The sequence below is a fragment of the Euprymna scolopes genome, chromosome 20, assembly GCF_053919585.1.
Source record: "Euprymna scolopes isolate OS-2025 chromosome 20, ASM5391958v1, whole genome shotgun sequence".
Taxonomy (NCBI): domain Eukaryota; kingdom Metazoa; phylum Mollusca; class Cephalopoda; order Sepiida; family Sepiolidae; genus Euprymna; species Euprymna scolopes.
The window spans coordinates 39438866-39455350 of NC_136501.1; the positions used below are offsets into that span (position 1 = coordinate 39438866).

Genomic DNA, 16485 nt, shown 5'->3' on the forward strand with positions numbered 1-16485 from the left:
CATTCACAAAGTACCGAAAGAGCCGAAAAATTCATATCTAAAGCATGTTAATCAGTCTATGGACATTTTTTATTACTAAAAATGTCGTCACTTATCAAACCCGGAGGCCACCAGGATAAGGGCTAAGCGTTGAGTAAACGGTGAGACAGAATTAGTTATGACGGAACATGGATAGGGATAGATTATCTAAGATGACGGCTTAATAGATTAGATTTGAAGGACGATGTTTTAGTCAGCTGGGAAGCAGACTCACGATATCGCATTCCACAGACGAACAGTTCTGTGAAAGAAAACTATGTACATATAAATTTCCGTTTAGTTTTACGCAAAGATAGAGCATGGAAAGTTGCTGGAGGTTGTTGCAACTAGCCGTGTATTTGTTGCGAATATTCTAAGGAGAGGGATCATAGATTAGAGCGCTGTCAAGCACCTGCCGTAAAAGTAACAAGATAGCAAGGACAGACTCGCAACGTCTTTTCTGTGAGAAAGAGCAGCGAACTAAATTTTGAAGACGGTTTTGCACCCTGTCAAAACAGGAAAAGGAGGTCTTTGGAGCTCCACCCCGGATGTGGTAACGATACTCCATCCAACACTTGTACAGATGGAGGATTGCATCAGATGTGACATATGTTCTGGAGCGGTAGAACGACCTCAAATTTTTTCCAACGATTTTGGTTATGGATCTGATGTAGGTCTTCCATTTTAGATCAGAGGTAAAAATCAATCCTCGAAGTTTGTCAGAGCTACGTACTTCTTCAAAGCGACAGCCGTTCATTTCACCTGGAGCAACATGAGATATGAACGTTGTTAGTAAAAAAAAGATGCTTGGTTTTGGATGCATTGAAGTTAAGTAGCCATTTATATCCCATTTTACGACACGTGTCGGGTCGGAGAGAGAATCAAAAAGATCCTGATCTTTGGCAGTTTTTGAAGTGTTGCCATAAAAGGTAGTATCGTCTGCATAGATGTTGACGAATGAACGAAGAATGTGTTTTGGGAGGTCTTTAATAAAGATCAAGATGAGAGTCAAGTCAAGGATAAATTCTTGAGGTACGCTCCCGTTAATACTATTAGCTTCAGATTTCTGCCCAGCAACGACTACTTTAATAGACCTTTCAAAGAGAAAGTATTTTATGGTTGAGAAGGCATTTCCAGAATTTTATGGTTTAGAAGACATTCCTTATGGATGTGACCTTTGTGTCAGACCCTGTTAAATGCCTTAAATATGTAAAGAGCCATTGTTCTAGAAACGAAGCTATCATCAATAGATTCACTAATCCTATGTGATATTATCGTCAGAGCAAAACATAGGCATATAATTGCTAAATTTTTATGCCGTGAAATGAGGCCATGGTTCTTATAGGGAGAATGTTGACATTATGGAACAAAAAGCAGTTATATTTTGTATTTTAAATATCTATCGTATCAGTTCCTATTTACAATGTCTCCCCACGGGACAGAGTTAGACACTAGGGTCGTTTTTTAAATGTGGAGAAAAGGAACAAAAATAAAAATTGTCTCAGTCGTGAAGGATTTCTCCTCCACTGACAGAGAACAAGAAATTGAAGTGCAGCATCTGAAGAACAGATGGTATTTATTTGCTCCCCCACCGAGCAAATGAGGCACAAGGCCAATTTTTAATGTGAGGAGTGAAGGGAGGGGGAAGGGAAAAAGGGGACCAGCTCCCGAGAGGTGGGAAATGGGAGCTGGTTAAAGGTCAGGCATGTGGAGTTGCCCCCACATCTGGTCTTTGCTAGTCATAGCTAGTCATAGCTTGCAGCATCTGCCGGAACAGATACTACACTTTGATCTTGACCCGAAGGCCAAGAATTATATGGTTTATTTAAATAAATAAACACTCCTTGTAAGGACTGAAACTGCAAAATATCTCCTTTTATTTAAAAGAAACTTTGTGTGTGCAAGCTCGTTCCCTATATACTTGAAAACGGCTGGGACGATTTTTATGAAATTTCACACGAAGGCATTCTATGTGCCTTTCAGTGTTCTTTGATAGGTTTGTATTGAAATGTCTTCTATAAGTATCGATAACCGATAATCGAAATAATCCGATGGAAGAAGAAACAGGCGATTTTGACTAAAGTTAACACTTTAAACAGCCTAACATCACAAGTGCATTTGAGAAATTGTATTACGACACAAGCCGAAAAGGTTCTTTGATATGACATGAGAGTGTTCGAAATAAATGTTTTTGTTAAGAGCACAATTTGAGCATGATATTTGACTTTTGCATTTTAAACCTTAACTCAAGCCATTATACATAATTTTATAAAATCAACAGTAGGTTATCTACAGGGGAGTCTAGACTACAATGTATTGTGTACTAAGTGACTGCGATAAGGCATGTGGGGATTCCTTCCGGTGCACTGTGATGGATTCACAACTAGAATAGGCATTCACTCCATTTGATTGGAAAATGGGCGGTTTCACCGATTTTGATGACAATAGAAATATGGGAGTGTGAAACATTTGTTAATCTTCGATCAATTCCGGGCAATGTCGAGTTTTCCTGCTAGTACTAAATAATTTAACATATAAATCTTTCTAAACACAAGGATTTTCCGTGTATCAAAGAAGACGGTCTTTAAAATTAAATATTCATCTATCGGTTGGTGTTTAAAAACCTAGTTTTTATGCTTGTATTCCCTATATGTTTGTGAAAACTTAACTGATGCAACAGTTTACATTTTCAAATAAAGTGGAAAATCAATCTACCCTCGGAATGTAACGGTGTTATTTATTTTTTAATTATCGCAGGAAGATGTGACACAAGATCAGGAAAGTAGAGAAAAAAACAGCCAGCGCCACTAAAGAGGAGCACTCTGGCCCATTAAAAACTGCATGCACAACCTCGTGGGCATTCCCAGGTAGGGGTGCCCCAGGCAGTACGCACTAAACTTGCTCTACCCGAAAGGCGGAAGGCAACGACCTGAGGATGGATCTTCTACAATTGCACATGACATTTCAACAGTAAACAGGTAAATTAGAAATAGCGATAGAGTAAAAAGTAGGAAAGGCCGAGAAGAGACGAATACTTTGCCTTAGTATGTATTTAATGGCAACATTTATCACTAAAGATAAAAAATATGTTGACGGCTACTACCACTGTGAGTCAGAGTGAACATGGCAGTGTTGCTAACTAGGAGAGTGACGTTTAATAAAGTTCCCAAATTATAGCCTCATCATCCGATTCACTTTTGGATCATATCAAAGACCAACTGAAAGATAAAATAAAATAAAATAAAATACCCCCCCCCCAAACAAAACAAAGACAACGTAAGCTTGAATTGTAAGATGCATACCTTATTAGTAAACGCAACATGCAATCAATTAAATTCAGATTTGTGCAAATATTTTAACGATAATAATCAAGTCGTTGTTTTTATATGCAGTAATAGGACCGTGTCAAATATTTAGACCTTTGTTTCCTCTTTTAAGCTTTCTCATTATTTAGAGATTTAAAAGGACCACATTTTACACGAACGAAAATATATGAAGTAAAAAGAAAAAAAAAAAGAAGCAAACGACATATGTCAGAGAATTTTGTTGTTGATATCCTTCAATAATAAAAAGAAAATTGTAAGAAGAATCATGTTGCTGAACCATACGAGTTTTCGAATCTTGAGGCGGGGTTGTTTGGTGATGATGATGATGATGATGATGATGATGATGATGCCTATGTAGTAGTACTATTTACTATTAAATTTGAAAATCGTATCAGTACTGACGTATTCTGCACGAGTACCTAGTAGTGTAGTAGTACTAGCAGTAGTAGTAGTTGTTGTAGCAGTAGTAGTAAATACTACTGCTACAACAACTACTACTACTGCTACAACAACTACTACTACTGCTAGTACTACTACACTACTAGGTACTCGTGCAGAATACGTCAGTACTGATACGATTTTCAAATTTAATTCAATTTTTACCGCATCTTTTTTTAAATTAAATCTTCAGGTGAAAGTATAGAATAGTTTGTAAAAAAGTCTGTCCTCATATGTTTAGAATGAGTTTTTAAACAATGATGTTATTATTTCACCACGGCCTGTATTCCGCATAAACATAAAAAAAATAACTTCAGAATAACGATGTCTAAATCATTCGATATTTGCTTGAATGAAATGTTTGTGACTGAATAGATCAAATACTCATTTTCGATTGGTTCCCATATCGGGATATGACCAATCAGAAACAATCCCTCTGGGAGCTACACAACTGTTCATAAATCTTATTAAGGAAGCTCATCTGCGCTTTGCACGCAGTTAGGGTCAAGTTGCCTAAGGATTCTTTATCACTTTAAACTCCACTAACATTTATTTTTTGTCGCGCAGAAAAAACAAAATACACACACATACTTAGCGTCTGGTTTATGGAATCGGCATAGACACATCATCTACAAATATCGCAACACTTCAGCACATTAACTCACTTTTTACTACTACTGCTACTACTACTACTACTACTACTACTACTAATAATAATAATAGCAACAACAACAATAATAATAATCATAATAATAATAATCATAACAACAACAACAACAACAATATTATTAATAATAATAATAATAATAATAATAATAATAATAATAATAATAATAATATAAACTTTGTTAGTTTCATGGACTTCCTAAGTCCTAATAACAATACGAACTCTTCCAGTTTGACACATTAACTGAATATCGCTACCTTCCTACATTCCCTATTCATGGGCTTTATAATAACATTTTTAGAGAAGTCATTTGATGTAAATCGCTAATCATAATAATAAGAAAGAAAGAAAGAGAGAGAGAGAGAGAGAGAGAGGGAGAGAGAGAGAGAGAGAGAGAGAGAGAGAGAGAGAGAGAGAGAGAGAGAGGCATAATTACTTCAGAAAACTAAGCTTCAATGAGACCAGCCACCAATATTCAATCGACCGGACTTTAAACAGAGAATCCTTTAAGAGCTGAATAAGAACGAAAAGAGTAACTTGACTGGTTAACAAAAGGGCCTATTTCTTGTACAGATTTATAATAAAGTTTTCATCGTATTGACTTTTAAGCTTTCTCTGTCGAGACACATGAACATTTAAGCGCTTCTTGTATAACGCAGTTTTATTACTTGTAGAATAAAGATAATAAAGTTTATATATTATCTATGGATACAACTTTTGTCATTACTTTTTATGAATGCTTTTTTCCACTATAACTGTATCTACTGAAATCTATTGCACACAGCTGGATTGACTATGATACGAAACGAACTCCGTCATTGTAAATTGCAATTATTTAACACATGGCGCTTTAAAATTTTCACCAAATACCTCCACTGCCTTGTGGATGCCTTGGGAAAGGCAAAGGCTAAGGGAGTAAACCGGGGCAAAATATCCGGTTTAGCGTTCCGAGAGACAGATAGTGAAATCCTGCAACACATCTCCGGCAGTCCCTGCAGCTGCGCTGGCTCCGACCGTATAACCTTGCCTTTCCGTTGGATGTGTTGAGAAGGAGACTCTGGTAACTAGACAAATCTTGGTATCCTTATCACCTGCCTATGCTTGCATCCGGAGAGCCAATTCACACTTGGAAACGTATAACTACAACAGATGCTAAAGTGCATCAGACTAGATGCAGAATATCATTGTCTTATTAGACAGAAAATCGCCATCAAACAAACACAGATGATTATAATACTTATATTTTGTTATTTTAGTCAATGATATTCTATTAGTGCAGCTACATTAGTTTTACATGCGTTCACTCATCTTGCACTTATTGTAACGTTGTCCGGTACCCAACACGTTGTAGTCGCAATCGCATAGTAGACAAAGAATAGGAAAAAAAAACTTCAATTCTTTTTTTTTGTTTGTTGCACAACGACATTTATTTCTACATTCTCTCGTTACCGCTGTGACGCCTCCCACGTGATCGACTTCTCGAGCATCATTCATGTTTCTTACGTGATCGCGAACGTTATTCTCGTCTCTAACGTGATCTCCTTTTTAAAGTCTTATTTTTCCCTACCGGTGACGTTATTTCGCATGCATTTGCATACGAGCGTCTGCGCTATGTTACATTACATTATAAACCGAGTCACTGCATCTTTTCTATGGACTTTTCTACGGACTTTTCTACAGACAGCCTCATAACTGAAATAATAACGAAAGAAGGCAGTATACTCACCCTGTTCAATACTTGACAAAACAGAAGCCCTGTGAAAAAAGACGAAAAACATAGTTTAGTATTTTATGTTAATCATGGTATTAATTCGTTAAAAACTTGTCAAAGAAAGCAACGCAGGTAGAAGTATAGATATATCAGACCTAATGCGAAAATGTCAAAATCTTACCAATTAAAGAGTAACAAGACTTAGCAAAATTTAGGAACATCTAGTATTCTAAACATAACGTTTGAATTAAGTTACATCTCGTGTTTCATGCATCTTATTATTATAGTTCAAGAATCGTCCGTGAGCCTGATAAAATAATGTTACAGGCCTGATTTGGCTCCCAAGACGTAGTTCGGTAAACCCTGTTATAGAACTTTGTGAGTTCCATGGACTTCCTAAGTCCGAATAACAATATGAACTTTTCCAGTTTGACGCATTAACTGAATATCCCTACCTTCCTAAGCGCTTCTTGTACAACGCAGTTCTATTATTTGTTGAATAAAGATAATAAAGTTTATATATTATCTATGGATACAACTTTTATACAAATTATTTGAGGCTACACATTTTACTCTATCTTGCATGAATGCGAGTTCGGTCGAATTCTTGCAAGATCAACACACACATACACACACATATATACATTCTTGCAAGATCAACACACACACATACACACACATATATACAAGTATGTATATTAATAAAAATATATGCATGAATCAATAATAAAATTATATATATATTTGGTTGACAGGACTGTTCTTGCGAAATTTAAAATTTTTATTTCAAATGATGTATTTTCAAATAAGTTTACGTTATGATACATTTACATTAGATATAATTTTAAGCAGCGTTTTTCGCTCTATCTAATCGTTTAAATTACAATCGTTTTAAAGCAATTTTCCTCTCCAGACCTCTCACCTACCGACTACCACTTTTAAAAGCATCTCGAAAACGTCCTCCGTGAGAAATGCTTACAAAAATATAAGCGATATCATAAACGCGTTCAGAGACTTCATCGCCATCAAAACGCAACATTCTTACGTTATTGGCATAAATACACTTGTTTTGCATTGGCCAAAGTGTGTTGATTCTCATGGTGCTTATTTTGAGCACAATCTGGATGTAAATGTTAAAAGCCGCAAGAACATTTTTGCCAACCTGATATAAAAGTACATATATATATATATACGTTTTATTTTTTATTACCGTTTTTTCTCTGTTCAGTTACATTTTTGTTTCAGCTACGCGACCGTTTTTTGGCCGTTATGTAGCCTCCTCAGATTATATATATATATATAAAAATAAAAATAAAATAGTTAAATCGAATCGTAGCCCCCTCCGCCTCCCAGCCTAAGCGAACACCCAACAGGTCAAGACATACTTACCAAGAAATCATCTCACTAACGAGACGCCAACAACCTAAACCTTAGAACCTGAAATTTAAAGTAACCCCCTCTCCCTATCCCTACACATTTCCCTCCCCCTCCATATATCCCTATGTCCTTAGCCATACCAGAGAGGAACTTTCCAGACCCCCCACAACCACCTAATGTTCTTGAACTCCAAAACTAAAGCATTACCGACCGATCAAGCACCCCGCCTCCCACCTTCCCCCTTTTCTCTTTCCGCTTTTCTCGCACCCCTCACCTGACATCATTCATTCCTTCATTCCACCATAAACGAACATTTCTGTAAAATCTGAGGAGGTTACATAACGGACAAAAAACGGTCGCGTAGCTGAAAAAAAATGTAACTGAACAGAAAAAAACGGTAATAAAAAATAAAACGCATATTGGTTCTACAACAGTATTGAGCACTTTCTTCGGGTTTTTATTAATTACCATTTCTACTAAATATATATATATATATATATATATATATATATATATATATATATGGGGTGTAAGTACTAATAAAAGTATACATATAAATCTATATATCTATAAAAGTGAAAATGTCTGTGCATGTGTGCCTGTCTGTCTGTGTAACTCTCAATTTTCGGTCTACTGATTCGAGATAGTACATAAGAAGTATTGAGATTACTCAGCCAATTTTTGGTCTAAACATTTGAAATTTTACATAAAATGTATTCAGACATAGGGCAAGCTTTTTAATCGTTTTTTTTTTTTTGCTAAAAATTAGGCTTCCAAGGGACCAAAGTTAAAAATAGTTGACCTTTGCGGTCTCCAGCAAACTATTAAGCTAATTTTGGGTCTAAACATTTGATATTATAAAGGGTATTCATATATGCAGTAAGCTTTCTAAGCAGTTTTTGAGCGAATGTTTCGCTGCCAAGAGGCAAAGGTTAAAAGAATTGACCTTTGCAGATTCTACCAAATTCCTCCGCCAATTTTGGGTCTAAAAATTGACATTTTAGATGTAGGTTACTTAGACATGGATCAAACATTTTAATTTAATTTGAGCTCAAAACAATAAATGTTAAAGGGTCAAAATTGGGGTTAAAGTTAAATAGATTTGACTTCTGCAATTTTTACCAACATTTCTCTATCATAGTTAAGAAACCCTATTATATAGAAAGGCAGTACCGTAAATATGCACACTTTTTAATATATACACATGCGCATAAAGTTAACAAGAAAGCAACTAAGATAACAATTACACAAACAAAAGACAAGATGGTAGAAAACTAAACAAGAAAGCAACTAAGATAAATAAATAAACAAAAAGCAAGATAGTAGACAACTAAACAAGAAAGCAACTAAGATAACAATTACACAAACAAAAGACAAGATGGTAGAAAACTAAACAAGAAAGCAACTAAGATAAATAAATAAACAAAAAGCAAGATAGTAGACAACTAAACAAGAAAGCAACTAAGATAACAAACAAATAAACAAAAAGCAAGATGGTAGATAACTAAACAAGAAAGCAACTAAGATAACAATTACACAAACAAGAAGCAAGATAGTAAACAAAGAAGCAAGACCCATACCTTTCTATGAGTAAATAAATGAAAGGATTCGAGTCGCTGTTAAAAGTTATGTAAATAATAAAGAAAATAATTATGTCCCATTTTGTCTTCGGCGTACAACAAGCGTGCATATGAGACAAGATGGAACACAAGAAAGATTAGTATACTTAATGAGCAACAATCCTTGAATCAGATATTTTGTTTTAATGATTACCCAAAGCAAACCTAATCAAAGTAGATAAGCAACTAATGGGAGAGATGATAAGATAGAGAGGATTGGATATAGAAAGGAGGAGGAAGCGTTAAGGAGAGAATGAGATAGGAGATATTGCAAGCGACAGTGAAAGAGATATTAATAGTAGATATAACTCGAGAGAGAGAAAGAGAGATAGATAGAGTCGGCGAGAGAGAGCGAAAGAGAAAGAAGGGAAAAGAGGCGATCAGATGAACATTTAGAAAGAGAATAAATGTGATAATGATACAGAGAAATATATATATATAGAAAGGAAAATATAAGGGAATATATTAAGAGAATTTGCGAGATGACGAAGAAAATATTACAAGATAATGAGAGCGGGAAATATATCGTAGATTAGACACACACACACACACACACACACACACACACACACACACACACACACACACACATATATATATATATATATATAAAGACAGAGAGCGAGAGAGAGAGAGAGAGGAAAAAAGAAGAAGGGGGAGAGGGAGAAAAGGGGAGAAAAGAGGAGCAAAGATAAATATACGGTTGGAAAAAGAAATGTGATAACGAAACAGAGAAAGAGAAAGAGAGAGAGAAGCAGAGTGAAAACAAGAGGCAAAAAGAACGACTGAACAAAGCAAAAATAGAAGCTATATTGATAAAGTAAAGATTACATTCAGAAAGAGAGAGAGAGAGAGAGAGAGAAGGAGAGAGAGAAAGAGAGAGAAAAGCAGACATACAGACAGAGAGTGATATAATAGCGAAAGGATGTGAGAGGGAAAGCGAAAAAAATACTCAGAGAGTGTGAAAGGTAGAATAAGAAAAGCAAAAAAGAGAAGACGACAGAAATATTGTGATAAACACATAGGGAGGACGTGAGCGTTTACCGACATTCACAGAGAGATAGCAAGTAATATATATATATATATATATATATATATATATATATATATATATATATATTCGTATTTCTGTCTGTTTGTTCACAATTTGCTTAACATATACAAAACGTGTCTTACTTTAATCTTTCATTTATTTCTATATATAGTACGATACTTGGAATAATATACAATTAAGGGATCACCTTATTTGAATGACATTAAGAAAAATTGATTTTACTAAATAGCAGTATCTTACTTAATGTTTGTAGCGAGAGAATTATTTTAAGTATTCTTTTTAAAATTATTATTTAATAAATTTTAACCAACAATTATATTGATAATATATTTAATTTAATTCATTTTGGAATTAATATTTTCAACAGCGATCATTTTGTAAAACTTCTTTTTAGAGTTATTTGCCCCTAGATTCTATCCATAAAAAAAACGTTTACCAAATATCAATTGGTAATTTTATTAAGTTTCTAGCTGGAAAAATAATTCCGTGTAGATGGAAAAAATGTTTTTGCTTTTATTGTTTGTTTTTAAATATTAAAAAAAAAACACTTACGAAAAAAACTGAAAAGATTTCATTTGTTTATTTCATTTCATTGCTTATGGCAATACAGAAATCGGTAAATTTTTACCACGTAATTCAGCGTCGTTTAATACCTAAAAAAAATGAAGATCTACTGCCCTCTCCTCTAAATTCCACAATTTACATTTTTTTTTCTTTTTTCGCGTTAATTTCATCGATTACAAACTTAATTTTCTAATTTAAAAGGTAACTTTATATGACGTGACCCAGCGGCGTTTAACTTCTAAAAAAATGGAGATCTACTTTTTTGCAGCCTAATACATTTATACAGCCTTTATAAATATTATTAGTTTGCAGAAGTACAAATAAGCGCAAAAAATTAGAAATTTTGAAAAAAAAAATAACATGTTAGAATGAGGGATCACTTTTCCGTATAAATTCAACGTAAAATGAACACCCACTTTTTGGCCACCAAGCGTTCAACGAGACATGTCACCTCTAGCATTTTTTTTAAAGTTTGGCGATTGAGGGGGAGTGAAAAACTAGGGGGGAATAACATCGGAAACATAAAATAACGATAAATTTAATTATTTTATGAGATCATTCTCTACTTTCACCTAACAATTTAATAAACAAAACAAACCCCAAAATAGAACAAATTCAATTTTTTGGGGGGCAGGGGTATTACATTAGAAACATAAAACGACAAATAAAAAGCAAATCGAAAAGCCCCCCCCCCCGAAAAAAGCAAATCTTAAATTTCATTTACAAAAAAAAAGCCAGTAAAAATAGTGCCCTTACAAAAAATAAAAGTAAATGTGTAGTTTAGCGGCGTAAATTATTTGACAGACAAAAAAATTATAAAAACTATTTATTTTTATATAAAACGTTATTAGACCCAAAGGCTGAAATAAAACAAAAAAAATCATTTTTAGTCTAAAAGACTAAATGTGCACGTCTTACACGTTTAAAATTTGGCCTTTTTTAGGTTTGGCAGATTGGCTTTTTTAAGGCCAAATTTGGCATTTTTACGCTCTTTCATTACAAAAACTACGCCGGCCAACAACATAGTTCATGAAAGAGCTTTAAAAGGCCAAATTTTAAAAGCAATATAGCGGCCTCAAATAATAAATATAAATGATAAAAAATAAAAAATAAAAATGATTTTTTTTCTAGTTTTATTTCAGCCTTTGGGTCTTACAATGTGTTTTATATTAAAATAAATAGTTTATATATTTTTGTCTGTCAAATAATTTCCGCCGCTAAACTACACATTTACCAAAATAAAAAATAAGTGAACGCATTACTGCTTATAAACGGTAATTTTTAGGTTTACAAAATCGTGAGTTTTCTTAGGAAAGTGATCCCTTCTGCCGAAATATCTGGTGGAGAGAGTAGCAGATACTTCTTGGGGATGGGGGCTATTACAGTTACATTTTTTTTATCCGTTCTTTTATTTTTTAAATTGTTGTAGGGGTATCCACGTTACCCATGATGAAAATGATTAGGATAGCAGGCGTGTTTGAAACGGAACTTCATGTCAACCTAGGCAACGCCGGATACCCATGCTAGTATATATATATATATATATATATGTATATATATATATATATATATATATATATATATATATATATATATATATATATATAGAACTGTTTCCTGTTTCTTTGTTCTTCATTTGACGACTGGTTTCTTCTGTGGAAAGCGATCATTTATTAAGTCGCCTGACAAGGGTTTCTGGTTTTAACCGACCATTTGTCCGTAACATTAGCATATCCAGTGTCGCGATCATTTAAATTTGTTTATATTAATAAAATATATCTTGCTCTTCTTTTATGGGCACCCTTAATAACCTCGTTAAAACCATTAGTTATCACTCTTGAATTCCCTTAACCTTATATATATATATATATATATATATATATATATATATATATATATATATATATATATATATAACTACGCATAAGCCTGAGGAATCCTAGAGTGGATGAAACGCGGAATATTCAGTGTAGCTTAATCGCCATATACATTTTATAACTATATATATATATATATATATATATATATATATATATATATATATATATATATATATATATATATAATTAGACACTGTGAATGTGAAAGAGGGACAAAGAATAAGAAAGAAAATAGCGAGAAAGATAGTGTGAGAGGTAGAAAGAAAGGGAGATAAGCACATGGAAAGAGAAAGAGAGAAAAGGGAGAAAGAAAGAACGAACGGTAGAAGAAATTAGATAGTGAGTCAGATAAAGTACGAGAGATAAGACAGACGATGATGATCAATTTCATGTTCTTCAACGAGTTTGTCGGTTCATCCTTTAATGACGCCAATCCATATTTCTCGTCTGCAATTGCTTTTCCCCCCGCTGTCGTGCCTCATTCAACTTCCGACAATAATCACCACTTGATAAAAATACATTAGACGCGCGGCGTCTGCCACAACTTTTTCTTATTGTTACACCCCCACATTTGAATATAATTAAGACCATTCTACTTTTCCAGAATAACTATGACGTCACACGAGCCGTATTTACAACGAAACGATGACAATAAATATTAATATACGAGAAACTTTCGTGAAAGACAATTAAGCTGAAGAAGAAACGTGATTAATTCGAGATTCACGCATGAGTTTTCAATCTAAGGTATCCCACTTTGCCAACTAAGCTCCAACCCCTGTCCCATCGCCGCAACATTCCATCCCTGTGCCTGTTTTACACGTATTTTAATAGAATGTACTCTGCTGAACTCGTTGAACTTATGCCACCTCGACGTACATATCTCCGACAAACTCGCTTAGCAACAAAATCACGCCCTTTCACTGTCGAGGTTCCTAATTGCCAGAAAGCTTTCTACCCTAAAAATTTCTTCCCTCGAATAGCTAGATTTTGGAATTCCCTTCCTGCTACCTGCTTTCTCGACCGTACTGATATACAGAAGTTTAAATATAACGTAAACCAAAATATTGTTAATGTTTTTCTAGGCATGGTTCAAAATAGTAGCCTCTCACGTCCAAGTGACGCTATTGCCTTGTTAGGGGGTGAACGTGAGTACAAAATAAAGGGCCACTGATATTTTTTTTATTAAGATCAATTGTTCAATTCCGCTGGTAGATTCCGACGGAAACACACGATACTGGCTATTTTTACACAATTGTACGACGCTTGCTGAATAAATTATTCTCTCTCTCTCTCTCTCTCTCTCTCTCACACACACACACACACACACACACACACACACACACACACACACACACACACACACACACACACTTTATTTCTAATCCCGCCGACAGCCATTAACGGTAGCCTCTTTGTATTAGCGCGTCCAGATTTGGAGTTAAATATGACTCTTGATCCGGAGTTTGAGTCATGCAACTCGTTTAAATGGTTATCTTTACATTGAAAATTCCCTAAGGTATTATCTTTATAAGAATAAGTATATCTCAAATTGTATATCTATCTGACTTATTATTATTTACGTACGTATACGTATGTAGATAATATTTAAAATAATTATTTGTATCCTTTTCTAAGCAGACCCTTTTAAAGAGTAATAAAAGAAAAGCCGGCAAAAGCTGTACTGCAAGTTTATTCCTCGTGAACACTGCTGTGACGGCCGATTATAGCTGTCCGCATCCTTGATACATATATAGGGTTTATTTCTAATCTCACACGGTTTATTTCTCATCTCATTTGTAGCAATTCACAATAGTCTCATAATACAACCTCTTATCTTCTTCAGGTGTATCTTGTCGAACTCGGGAATCTTTCTGTCGAAATTGGAAATCCTTCTGGTGAAATCGAGAATCTGCATGGAATTTGGAACGGAAACCATTATTCAATCCACGGAAGTATGATACTTTTGTTCCGTTAACCATGACGCCTTAACTGTATTTTTTAATATTGAGGGCACTGAAGCTCCATAGATTTAATAAATGGTCCGAACGAAATTCTGTGTTTATCCTCCAGTTAAACAGAACGATTCCCACTTTCGACAAGACCCATTTGAAAACGGTCAGAGGTTACATCGACCGAAATGTTTTCAGAATAAAGCTCAAGAGGAATACAGTAGTCTAGATAATCCAGATAATATACATCAATCCTCATTAAAAAAAATTCAGAAATATAGTTCTAATGTGTTCAAGTTATGCACTATTATATTAATGAATGTAAACCTACGATTTTCTACTGATTATTTTTAAAAAAACTATTTTGTTTTCAATGAACGATATCCAACAACTCAAATATAATAATTATTATATGTATATGGGTTTTTATGAAGGATGGGTATTGTGCAGAAAATGGAATGATAAAAAAGATGATCAAAACTAATCACTGAAGACAATACTTTAAGTATTAATCTTCACAATTATTTATTGATGTTTCGATATATTTTTCATATTAAATATCAGCCAATATAAGATCTGGTTTTATTATTGTTAATAGTAAGCCGTATATTTACTGGCATTTCATGTGAGAAGTTTATTGGAAAACAAATAGATAATTTTGAAGGTAATGTTTTGATTCATCCTCGTTTTCATCGTTCCAGTTTTCTGCATTGCTATCAGCCTTAATAAATACTCATATACTTATTTACCAACGAAGCATCAAGCTAGCCACAATTCCCATTTAAGAAATGCTACGGTTAAGCATTAAACAGCTTTAAAGGGGTTAATGTGCCGTAAAACATACAGAACCAAAATCGAATGAAGTACATGAGCGACAGTAGCATTAAATAATAAAAAAGGGTTGATATATCGTAAAAGAGATAAACAGAACCAGCCTTTCTTTCCTAGAACTGCCCGCATGTGTAACATTTTTTTTTTTTTTTTTTTTTTTTTTTTTATTCAATTTTCACCCCAAACAAGGCACAGTGCCACTTTGAAGCAGGGGGCTACTATTAGGGAATTAATTAGCGGGGTCATTATGAAGGGAGAAGAGTAGAAAGATGTTTGTTAACATTACACTTGAACTTCTGCATATCATTGCAGTTGGGAAAGCAGAGTCCCGGAAGGGAGTTCCAAAGACCCGCAGTTCTGGGGAAGAAACTATTGGAGTAAAAGGCTTTCTTGCACCTAGGGATCTCCACTGTAAAGGGATGAGACTTAGTAGCTTGTCGGGTTTGTCGGGGGTAGTTACGTCGGGGAGGTACAAGTGTTTGCAGTTCGTCAGAGCATTCACCATTAAAGTATTTGTAGAACAGGCAGAAGGATGCAACATCTCGTCGATGGGACAGAGGTTGAAGCCCAGATGACAGTTCAGGACCTATCAGGTTTGCGACTCTTTTTTGAACCCTGTCCAGGAGCGAGAGACAAGCAGCAGATGCACCAGCCCAGATGTGACAACAGTACTCCATACATGGGCGAATGGTTGCCTTATAGAGGTATAGGATACTGGCAGGCGTAAGTAGTTTTCTAGCACGGTAGAGGGAGCCAACCTTCCTTGCAGCAGCCTTGGCAATGCTCTCAATGTATCTATTCCAGTTCATATTCCCTGTAAACGTAAGGCCGAGGAGTTTAAAAGAAGTACTTTCAGGCAATGTGTTCTTGGCCATTGCTATTGGTGGTAGAGAAGGTTTCTTGTAGTTATTGAAGGAAACAAGCTTAGTCTTAGCAGCATTGAATGAGACCAACCATTTTTGTCCCCATTCCACTACGGATTGGAGGTCATCCTCTAGTGTTTCTGCCATTTTCTTGGATATGTGTTCATTTGTTTTCCCCTCATATC

At 34.7% G+C, this 16485-nt stretch overlaps 1 long non-coding RNA gene across 1 annotated transcript in view; it reads right to left on the reverse strand.

Moving 5' to 3' along the window:
- Positions 1–16485, reverse strand: part of LOC145241398 (uncharacterized) — a 312540-nt gene that overhangs the window by 55290 nt on the left and 240765 nt on the right. The window contains exon 3 of the long non-coding RNA XR_013862550.1: positions 6176–6204. This is a non-coding gene — a long non-coding RNA (uncharacterized LOC145241398). The remainder of the gene's footprint in view (positions 1–6175; positions 6205–16485) is intronic.